The sequence below is a fragment of the Bos mutus genome, unplaced genomic scaffold, assembly GCF_027580195.1.
Source record: "Bos mutus isolate GX-2022 unplaced genomic scaffold, NWIPB_WYAK_1.1 CTG163, whole genome shotgun sequence".
Lineage (NCBI taxonomy): Eukaryota > Metazoa > Chordata > Mammalia > Artiodactyla > Bovidae > Bos > Bos mutus.
The window spans coordinates 164,578-176,587 of NW_027219084.1; positions in this window are offsets into that span (position 1 = coordinate 164,578).

A 12,010-nucleotide genomic window follows, 5' to 3' on the forward strand; every position below is an offset into this window, starting at 1 on the left:
GTGTCTCTTTTTTGTCTCGCATATAGGCTTTTCATTACCATCTTTCTAAATTAAATATACATGCATTAGTATACTGTATTGGTGTGTGTTTCCCCCACCCCCACCCCCCGGCTTACTTCACTCTGTATAGTAGGCTCCAGTTTCATCCACCTGATTAGAACTGACTCAAATGTCTTCTTTTTTTTTTTTTTTTGAGTAGATATTTTTTTTTTTTTCTTTTCTTTTCTTTTTTTCTAATTTTATTTTATTTTTTTAATCTTTACATAATTGTATTAGTTTTGCCAGATATCAAAATGAATCCGCCACAGGTATACATGTGTTCCCCATCCCGAACCCTCCTCCCCTCCTCCCTCCCCATACCAACCCCTCTGGGCCGTCCAGTGCACCAGCCCCAAGCATCCAGCATCGTGCATCGAACCTGGACTGGCAACTCGTTTCCTACATGGTATTTTACATGTTTCAATGCCATTCTCCCAAATCTTCCCACCCTCTCCCTCTCCCACAGAGTCCATAAGACTGTTCTATACATCAGTGTCTCTTTTGCTGTCTCGTATACAGAGTTATTGTTACCATCTTTCTAAATTCCATATATATGCGTTAGTATACTGTATTTATGTTTTTCCTTCTGGCTTACTTCACTCTGTATAATAGGCTCCAGTTTCATCCACCTCATTAGAACTGATTCAAATGTATTCTTTTTAATGGCTGAGTAATACTCCATTGTGTATATGTACCGCAGCTTTCTTATTCAGGACATGGAAGCAACCTAGATGTCCATCAAATGTCTTCTGCCAGAGGAAGGTGGGAGCACTCTGGGGCTACCCTGGATCTTCTTCATTGTGAACCCGAGTATTCAGGTTGCAGGGGCCCTGAGACCTATGAGCACATTGGGATCTATAGTCCATGCAACATGCTTTCTCTGTGCGCAAGTATGTGTGTGTGTGTGTGTGTGTGTGTGTGTGTGTGTGTGTGTGTGTGTGCATTTAGCAAGAGAGCCTTGAGTCTCTGAACTGCTCCTGTCTTCACAAGGGGTGGCATGGATGTACTGGAATAATCCAGCACTAACTTCATAGGAGGACATTGTGCCTTCCACCGCCACCTGGCATGTCAACAACCTCCTGCTTTTTCACTGCACTATAGAGAACAACCACAGGGGCTCAAACTCACTGGGATGGGTTGTGGGACTTCTGAAGTCTCTACTACTTTCCTGGATAATCCACAATGTTAATAACAACTCTCAGGGAATGTTACTGTGGCACACAGCCTCTGGTCACTGGTTACATACATTTCCTACCCCATGGTACAGTTTCTATTCAGATGTGAGACAAAAGGAGTTTCACAAAGCCATTTGCTGACATCCATACAGGTGTAGTCATGCCCAGGCTCTGCTGTCACTGTACCATTGGAGCCTGTGACTTCCCCTGCCCCCCCAATTGACTTCCCTTGCCCGCCCCCCAGCCTGGCTGTTGCTCTCACACACACCCCTCTGTCTGCTTCTGTTCCTTCTCCACCTCCTGAGCAGCCGACCTCCAAGAAGCAGCAGTAAGAATACAGCTTTGGCCCCAAAGCCAGGGATGCCCTGGATGATGGCGCTTCTCTGGGCCAAGGGACCCTTTCTCCTCTGACGGTCCTTCCCCCTGAGACAAAGTTAGGCCCTGTGGTCTTTCTCATTCACAGACCTCAGCTTCACCTGCAGGGCCACCAATGTTTGCAATTCCTCCAGTGTGGGCCTCTCACTAACGTCTCCAGATCTTGGATGTTCCTGGCCTTTCTCCTCCAGTGTTTCCTCCCGCTCCTGCAAGGAAACCTTCTCCTGCTCCTCCTCAGCTACCACTTCAACCTCCTCAAAGATGTCTTCCACCAGCAGCTGGAACTATACCGATCACCAACAACTCTCCCTCCTCCAGGGCCGCACCTTCATCCATCACCTCCCCATTGAAGAAGGCAGCTTAATTGCCTGGTGGGCCTTATGCTGCCTGCAACATCCCCGATGGCCCCACTGTGCCAGCAGGTCTCTGGGAGCCTGTATCCTGAATACTCTGAATACACCAAAGGAGATTCAGGGTGGTCCCAGGGAGTTCCTTCCTTCTTCAGGTCTCACACTCTATGTGGCCTTAGCCATGGCCCAGATGATGGTGCAGGCAGCAGTTGACCCACCAGGGGAGGAGGCATACACTTCCTATTCAGTCCACTGGTTCTGGACACCAGAGGCCTGAACTTCATTAACTGTCCAGGATGGAACACAACTGTCCAGGATGGAACAAGGTTGCTTAGGTGAGGTCCTTCTGGGTCTCCTCAGAATGGGCAATTGATGTTGGGGTTCTTGGCTGCCCATGGGAGGGCTTGGGGCGTGATAAGCCCCATGTTGACATCCCTCATGCTGCCAGCAGATCATTGGCCAGGGCCTGTGGGCCAATCCCCTGAAGTACTACCCCTGGGAGAAAGGTCCAGCCATGAGAGGTAAGTAACAAGACACAGAGGTTTTGAAGGGATCAGGAGATGAGGCCTGAAGGCAGATCCGTGTAGAGGCCTGGACCCTCTACTTTCCCCAGTGGGGAAGCTCAGATTCATGCAGCCTGGATGAAGAGCCTGGATTAAGGTCATGCAGGTAGCATGTTACAGGCTGAGACTGGAGGCTTGGGAACTTCATGTGTCCTGGTCTCATTCAGAGCAGCTCTGCTTACAGCATGCAAGACCTAGGTGATTCTCATGGAGGGAGGGTGAATTATGCATGTTTGTTAGCATCATCCTTCCCTCGGTCCTGCTGCTCATGGAGACCCTTGGTCTTTGCTGTGAGTCCGAGTGTTCAGTGTGCCAGGGCCCTGAGACCTACCGGTGAGCCGGGGCCATCAGGGAGGTCGCAGGCAGCAGGTGGCCTACCAGATGAGGAGGCTGCCTTCTTCAGTGGGGAAGCAGTGGAAGAAGGAGCAGCCCTGGAGGAGTGAGACGTGTTGCGGACCAGCGCAGGTTCCCGCTGTTAAATGCACAGGCACATGCATTTGCAAATGGACAAAGCATGCTGCAGAGACTTCATATCCTGAAGTTTGAAGCAAGTGACATGCCTTTACCCAGGACACACATGCCAGGCATACATCAGAAACAGTCAGAAACAGAACCTATCTAGGGGGATGCGGACAAGGGTCCCAGAGGACAACACAAAGGGATGAGCACATCTGATGCTGTGACAGGGACTGGGGATGTTGATGTGGTGGCTGGGCAAGTGGGAGTTCCCAGATGCAGGGTACCAGCAATGCCAAAGTGGTACCCCTTAACGTTCTCTCTGTTCCTGAAGTATGAGTGGTCCCAAAAGGAGACAAGTACTCCTGAGAGGGAGTACTTGCAGACGCCTGTTCCGGTGCCCTTAGTCTGCCTGAGGATAATCCTATTACTAAGACTCTTTCTTGCCTGGCATGACTGGCTCCTTGACCTAAATCAAATAATGAACCACCGCCAGATGCCCGTCATGATCAGCGACCAATGTGAAGACTTGAGGGTTATTTTCCTTTAGGGACAACCCATACTTCAGGAACAGAGAGATCATTAAGGAGTACCACTTTGGCATCACTGGTATGACATGACACTCAGGACGGTGTGGGTGGGTGGGAGAGGGTGGTGGATGCTTCTCCTACCTGAATCTTCCCTGTCTCACCTGTCCTCTTTTAGGATACAGGAAATGTACTTCCCCTCCAGTCCACTGGTTCTATGAGGATGGATGGGGAGCTCCCAGCCTTAGGCTGGACACCAGCAGCCTGAACTTCCTTGACTGGTTGTTGGAACACAACTATCCAGGATGGAACAGGCTTGCTGAAGAGGGGTCCCTCTGGGCCTCCCCGGAATGGGCAATTGTTGTTGGGGTTCTTGGATGCCCATGGGAGGGCTTTTGGCCTGGTAAGCCCCATTCTGACATCCCTCATGCTGCCAGCAGATCATTAGTGAGGGCCTGTAGGTCAATCCCCTGCAGTACTACCCCCAAGAGAAATGTCCTGCCATGAGAGGTAAGTGACAAGACAGAGGTTGTGAGGGGATCCAGGACATGAGGCCTGAAGGCAGATTCGTGTAGAGGCCAGGACTCTCTCCTTTCCCTGGTGGGGAAGCTCAGGCTCATTTTGCCTGGATGCAGAGCCTAGATTCAGGTCATGCGGGTACAAAGTTACAGGCTGAGACTGGAGGCTTGGGAACTTCATGTGTCCTAGTCTCATTCAGAGCATCTCTGCTTACAGCATGTGAGACCCAGGTGATTCTCATGGACGTAGGGTGAATTAAGCACCTTTGTCAGCATCATCCTTCCCTGGGTCCTGCTGCTCATAGAGAAACTTGGTCTTCAGTGTGACCCCGAGTATTCAAGGCACCAGGATCCTGAGACCTGCTGGCATGTTGGGGCAGTCAGGGATGTCTCAGGCAGCAGGTGGCCTACCAGGTGAGGAAGCTGCCTTCTTCAGCGGGGAATCAGTGAAGAAAGAAGCAGCCCTGGAGGTGGGAGCAGTTTTACTTACCGGCAAGTGTTCCCGCTGCTAATGAAAGACATCACTGAGGAGGCTGAAGTGGTGGTGGAGGAAGAGCAGGAGAAGATGTCCTCACAGCAGCTGGAGAAACGAAAGGAGCAGGGCCAGGAACATCCAAGGACAGAAGCCTCGAGTGGTCAGCCCCCACTAGAGGTGCAGGAGATGTTGGTGGCCATGCAGGTGCAGCTGAGCTCCATGAGTTAGAAAGGCCCCAAGGCCTATCTTGGGCTCCAGAAGGACCATCAGAGGAGAAAGCTTACCTTGACTCAGAGAAGTGCCATCACCCAGGGCATCCCTGTTTTCTGGGCCAAAGCTGAATTCTTACTTCTGCTTCATAGGGGTCAAATGCTCAGGAGGATGAGAAGGAACAGGAGCAGGATGAGGGGCGGGGGTGAGGGCACCAGCCAGCTGTGGGGAGGCCAAGGGAATTGGGAAGCAAGGGAATTTGGGGCGGGGGGAGTTGTGATGTCCAGAGGCACAGTGCCAACTGAGCATGAGAATTTCTCTACCTGTATGTGTCTGACCAAATGACTATGTGAGCTCATTTTGACTCGCATCTGAATAGAAGCTACATATTTTGGCAGGGAATGCATGTCATTAGTGACCAGAGACAGTATTCCAGATGACTTCAGTAGATCCATGCCACCTGTTGTGAAAACAGTGAGCAGGTAAGAGACCCAGGCTTCTCTTGCTAAATGCACAGACACATGCACTGGCACATGGAGAAAGCATCCATCAGGGTCTCCAGATTCTGAAATTTGAAGCAGCTGACATGCCACTACCCAGGGCACACATGTCAAGTGTACATCAGGGAAGGGTCAGAAACAGAACCTCCCTTGGGGGATGCAGACAAGGGTCCCAGAGGACCACAGGGGATCCAGAGGGATGAGCTCGATAGATGGTGTGGCAGGGCCTGTGGATGTCAGTGTGGCGGCTGGGTAAGTTGGAGTACCCAGATGCAGAGTATCAGTGATGTCAATGTGGTATCCCTTAAAGATCTCTCTGTTCCTGAAGTACCGGTGGTCCCGAAAGGACACAAGTACTCCCGTGAGGGAGTACTTGCAGACTCCTATTCTGGTGCCCTTATTCTGCCCGAGCTAAGCCTGTTACTCAAGACTCTTCCTTGCCTGGGATATGGCATAACTGGCTCCTTGACTTAAATCAGATTATAAACCACTGCCAGATGCCCATCATAATCAGCAACCAACATAAAGACTTGCTTAGCTCCATGATGGCTTTAAAGGGCAGGGAGAGAGCCTGAGGACAGGTGGGTGGGGGAGCTGGGCAGGCATGTTGGGTTGGCAGGATCCTATGACCTGGGTGCTTGCATTCTCTGTGAGCCTTTGGAAAGGAAAAATGGAAGATATTGATGCCTGCTTGGCAGGCAACCTGTGGACCCCTGAAGCCTGAACCTTCACTTTTTCCATCTTCCTGATCCTGGCTGGTGCAGAAACTAGCCCATCCCCAGTCCTCCTGCAAGCTGGTATTTTCCTTTCAGGACAATCGGTACTTCAGGAACAGAGATCATTAAGGGGTACCACTTTGGCATCGCTGGTATGACCTGGCTCCTGGGGTGGTGTGGGTGGGTGAGAGAGGGAGGTGGATGCTCTTCTTAGCTGAAACTTCTCTGTCTACTCTGTCATCCTTCACGATATAGGGCATGTACTTCTTCAGCCCACTGGTTCTATGAGGATGGATGGGGTGCTCCCAGCCTCAGGCTGGATACCAGCAGCTTGTCCTTCTTTAACTGGTTATTGGACCCAAACTGTCAAGTATGAAACAGGATTGCTGAGGTGGGGTCCCTGTGGGCCTCCCCTGAATGGATGATTAAGATTGTGGTTCTTGGCTGCCTATGGAAGGGTTTGGGGCATGGTCAGCCCCATGCTGACCTCCCTCATGCTGCCAGCAGATCATTGGCAAGGGCCTGTGAGTCAATCCCCTGCAGTACGACACTTGGGAGGAAGGTCCTGCCATGAGAGGTAAGTGACAAGACACAGAGGTTGTGAGGGGATCAGGAGATGAGGCTTGAAGGCAGATCCTTGTAGAGGCCAGGACCCTCTCTTTTCCCTGGTGGGGAAGCTCAGGCTCCTGCAGCCTGGGTGCAGAGCCTGGATTCAGGTCATGTGGGTAGCAGGTGACAGACTGAGACTGGAGGCTTGGGGACTTCATGTGTCCTAGTCTGATTCAGAGCAGCTCTGCTTACAGTATACGAGACCCAGGTGATTCTCTCAGAGGCAGGGTGAATTAAGCACCTTTTTTCAGCATCATCCTTCCCTGGATCCTGCTGCTCATGGAGACCCTGGGTCTTTTTCAGTGTGAGCCCAACTAATCAGGGTGCCTGGGCCCTGAGACCTTCTGACGTGCCAGGGCCATTGGGGATGTCACAGGAAGGAGGTGGCACACCAGGTGAGGTTGCTTTCTTTAGTGGGGAGGCAGTGGAGGAAGGATCAGCCCTGGAGGAGGGAGAGATGTTGGGGATCAGCAAGTGTTCCTGCTGCTGGTGGAAGACCTCACCCAGGAGGTTGAAATGGTGGTGGAGGAGTAGCAGGAGAAGCTGTCTTCACAGGATTGGGAGGAGAAGATGGAGGAACTGGGCCAGTAACATCCAAAGACAGGAGCTTGAGTGACAAGCCCCTACTTGAGGTGTTAGAGGCACTGGAGGCCCTGCAGGTGGAACTGAGCTCTGCAAATGAGAAAGACCCCAAAGCCACATCCCACACTTTGCCTCTCAGCACCACTGCACAGGCAGAGCTGGAAAAGACTTCAGAGGCTTCAGGCCTCTGGGAACAGACTCAGAGCTGCTTTTTAAGGCATGCAGGGCCAGACACACAAGTGAGGGAAGGCCAGAGGGAGTTTCCCGTTAAAAAGAGAATGTATGGCCAACAGACAGGCTTGGGTGGAGCTGAGCCTAAGGGCCTGGAAGCCCAGACTCAGAAAACCTGTATGCCTCTCTCCTGTCTCTGCCTCCCAATCTGCTTAACCCCCAATCTGCAGCGTGATGCCACCTGTCCTGTGCATCTTCATACTCAGACCATACATTCAGTGACAAATATTTGTTTATCACTGCCTCTGGTCAGGTTGTGTTCCAGGTACAGGACAGTCATGAGGAGACAGACAATAAGCCCAGTACTTGTGGAGCAGTTATAGTACCAGATGCCAAACCCTCCTACCTCACTCCAATTCCCAGCCTTAAGCTGCAGGGCAATTCCAATTTCTCCCCTCCCAGTCCTGGTGCTCTCCACTGTCCTGAAGAGCCTCTGTGGTCCTGCAGGTCTGTGCACCACAGTCACACTGCTGCTGCTAAGTCACTTCACTCATGTTCATCTCTGTGCGACCACAGAGATGGCAGCCCACCAGACTTCCCCGTCCCTGGGATTCTCCAGGCAAGAACACTGGAGTGGGTTGCCATTTCCTTCTCCAATGCATGAAAGTGAAAAGTGAAAGTGAAGTCGCTCAGTCATGTCCGACTCTATCGACCCCATGGACTACAACCCAACAGGCTCCTCCATCCATGGGATTTTCCAGGCAAAAGTACTGTAGTGGGGTGCCATTGCCTTCTCCGCTGACCCCCTAACCACCACCCAGGACCCTGCTGGGATCCCCTGGGTGGCCACCTTCCGTTCTTCCCAGGGATGTGGCTCCTGGCAATTGCCAGGGCACGGTAGTATGGTTAGAACAACCCACTTTATTTAAGTTTGTAAGTAAGTACACTTACTCATAGAGAAAATTGGTTCATGTCAGACATGAAGTGATTAAGGCTTGTGGGTGGACAGGAAGCTTCTATCCCTTCTCTGGGATTCCGTAAGGACAGTGATGCACTGTAGACTTGGTTCCTGGATGCTGGATGCTGCACAGCCATCCAGGCCGTGCTCACCCAGGTCCAAGTCAGGCCACTGAGCACACAGACCCAGGAGAACAGGTGGGGCCTCTCTGCTGTGCCCCTCCTACTCTCCCCAGTTGCACAGAGCTGGACGACTGCTGCCCTTGGCTCCTGCCATCAGTCCAGATGAAGGCACTCACTTGCAATCTGTCCTTTGACACTGAGGGCTACTGGAAGAAGAGGGGCCAGGAGAGCTTCTTCCCACACATGGGTGTGAGGGCCAGACAGGTGGAGCCCTGAGATGCACTGTGACCCACAAGCTGGTCCTGCCCACCCCCAATCCCAAAGGGCACCTTCTCTGAACCCCCAGCCTTGACCACACCAAACCCACACCACTCCACCCCTAGGTCAGGCTGACTCAGCTCCTGTGGACAGAGGTTCACAGCCCCTCCTTTGCTGTCTCCTTTGCTCGACCTGTTCAGGGTGTCCTAACCCTTGGGAACCTTCAGGCCCAGAGGCCCCTCAAAGCAAGTGCTTCCTCTGGGGAGGCATCAGACACACCCACATTGCCCCAGCTGGCTCTGGGGCTCCTATGCCCCAACTCCAGCCATGGGATGCTGGGCCAAGGGCAGCACTGGGACAGGCTGTGCGTTCACAGCACCCCGTCTGCCTGCAGATCATTTTCACCATTGGAGATGAGACCTACAAGTTCCATGGGCTACCGGTGTTGAGCCCATGGTCTTATCCCACATATTTAGGGAGCTAATGACTGACTGGCAGCCACCCTTGAGCCTGGACATGGTGCCACAGCAGGCCAAGCCTCACCAAAGCAGTAGGGTAGGTGCGTTCTTCAAGGGCACCAGGGTCACACTTTCCCTGGGACATTCTGACTCCATATCACTCAGGTTTCAATAAAGTTACTGCTGCCCCCTGCAAGGTGGCTATGGTCAAAAGACAAGGTTGACAGGGGGCATGGGGGAAAGTGTTAGTACAAGGGTGGGCTAGGGGAACCACTGGGGGTACTTCTCCAAACAGCCAAACAAGGACATGCAGCTTATGTGAAAAAAATAAACTCTTCCACTGTTCCCCCATAAATTTGCCATGAAGTGATAGGACCAGATGCCATGATTTTAGTTTTCTGAACGTTGAGCTTAAAACCAACTTTCTCACTCTCCTCTTTCATTTTCATCAAGAGCCTCTTTAGTTCTGTTTCACTTTCTGCAATAAGGGTGGTGTCATATACATATCTGTTGTTATTGATATTTCCCCCTGCAATCTTGATTCCAGCTTGTGCTTCAACCAGGCCAGCATTTTTCATGATGTACTCTGCATGGAAGTTAAATAAGCTGGGTGACAATATACAGCCTTGATGTACTCCTTTTCCTATTTGGAACCAGTCTGTTTTTCCATGACCAGTTGCTTCCTGATCTGCATACAGATATCTCAAGAGGCAGGTCAGGTGGTCTGGTATTCCCATCTCTTTCAGAATTTTCCACAGTTTATTGTGAGCCACATGGTCAAAGATTTCGGCATAGTCAATAAAGAAGAAATAGATGTTTTTCTGAAATTCTTTCTTTTTTGATGATCCAGAGGATGTTGGCAATTTGATCTCTGGTTCCTCTGCCTTGTCTAATATCAGCTTGAACATCTGGAAGTTCACAGTTCATGTATTGTTGAAGCCTGGCCTGGAAAATTTTGAGCATTACTTTGCTAGCATGAGCTATGAGTGTAATTGTGTAATAGTTTGAGCATTCTTTGACATTCCTTTCTTTGGGATTAGAATGAAAACTGACCTTTTCCAGTCCTGTGGCCACTGCGGAGCTTTCCAAATTTGCTTGCATATCGAGTACAGTACTTCACAGCATGATCTTTTAGGATTTGAAATAGCTCAACTGGAATTCCTTCACCCATACTTGCTTTATCCATAGTGATGCTTCCTAAAGCCCACTTGGCTTCACATTCCAGGATGTCTGACTCTAGGTGAGTGATCACACCTTCGTGATGATCTGGGTCGTGAAGATCTTTTTTGTACCATTTTTCTGTGTGTCCTTGCCACTATTAATTATATTTCATGCTTCTCTTAGGTCCATACCATTTCTGTCTTTTATTTGGACCATCTTTGCATGAAATATTTCCTTCATATCTCTGATTTTCTTGAAGAGCTCTCGAGCCTTTCCCTTTCTATTGTTTTCCTCTATTTCTTTGCCCTTATCACTGAGGAAGGCTTTCTTATCTCTTCTTCTATTCTTTGGAATTCTGCATTCAGATGCTTATATCTTTCCTTTTCTCTCTTTTTTTTTTTCACTTCTCTTCTTTTGACAGCTATTTGTACATTCTCCTCAGACAACCATTTTTTCTTCCTGCATTTCTTCTACTTGGGGATGGCCTTGGTCACTGCCTCCTGTACAATGTCATGAACCTCCATCCATAGTTCATCAGGCACTCTATCTATCAGATCCAGTCCCTTAAATTTATTTCTCACTTCCACTGTATAATCATAAGGGATTTGATTAAGGTCATGCCTGAATGGTCTAGTCATGCCTGAATGGTCTAGTGCTTTTCCCTACTTTCTTCAATTTAAGTTTGAATTTGGCAATAAGGAGTTCATGATCTGAGCCACAGTCAGCTCCTGGTCTTGTTTTGCTGGCTGTATAGAGATTCTCCATTTTTGGCTGCAAGAATATCATCAATTTGTTTCCAGTGTTATCATCTGGTGATGTCCATGTGTAAGTCTTCTTTTGTGTTGTTGGAAGTGGGTGTTTGATATGACCAAAACACAGTTCTCTTGGCAAAATTTTATTGGCATTTGCCTGCTTCATTCTGTACTCCAAAGCAACATTTTCCTGTTATTCCAGATGTTTCTTGACTTACTACTTTTGAATTCCAGTCCTCTATAATGAAATGGACATCTTTTTTGCATGTTAGTTTTAAACGTCTTGTAGGTCTTCACATAACCATTCATCTTCAGCTTCTTCAGTATTACGGGTTGGGGCATCGACTTTGACTACCATGATATTCAGTGGTTTGCCTTGGAAACAAAAAGAGATCATTCTGTCATATTTGAGATAGCATCCAGGTACTGTATTTTGGACTCTTTTGTTGACTATGATGGCTATTCCATTTCTTTGAAGGGGATCTTGCCCACAGTAGTAGATATAATGGTCAACTGAGTTAAATTCACCCATTCCAGTTCATTTTAGTTTGCTGATTGCTAAAAAGTTGATGTTCACACTAGTCATCTCCTGTTTGACCACTTTCAATTTGCCTTGATTCATCGACATAACATTCCAGGTTCCTATGCAGTATTGCTATTTGCAGTATTCGACCATGCTTCCATCACCAGTCACATCCACATTTTGGTTTTGTTTTTGTTTTGGCTCCATCTCTGTTCTTTCTGGTTTATTTATCCACTGATCTCCAGTAGCATATTGGGCACCTACCATCCTGGGGAGTTCATCTTTCAGTGTCCTATCTTTTTACCTTTTGTACTGTTCATGATGTTCTCAAGACAAGAATACTGAAGTGGTTTGCCATTCCTTTCTCCAGTGGCCCACATTTTGTCAGAACTCTCCACCATGACCCATCCCTCCTGGGCAGCCTATATGGCATGGCTGATTGTTTCATGAGTGGCCCATGTGATTAGACCACCCATTACCTTGAACATGGGGTATCTCCTCATAACCACCTC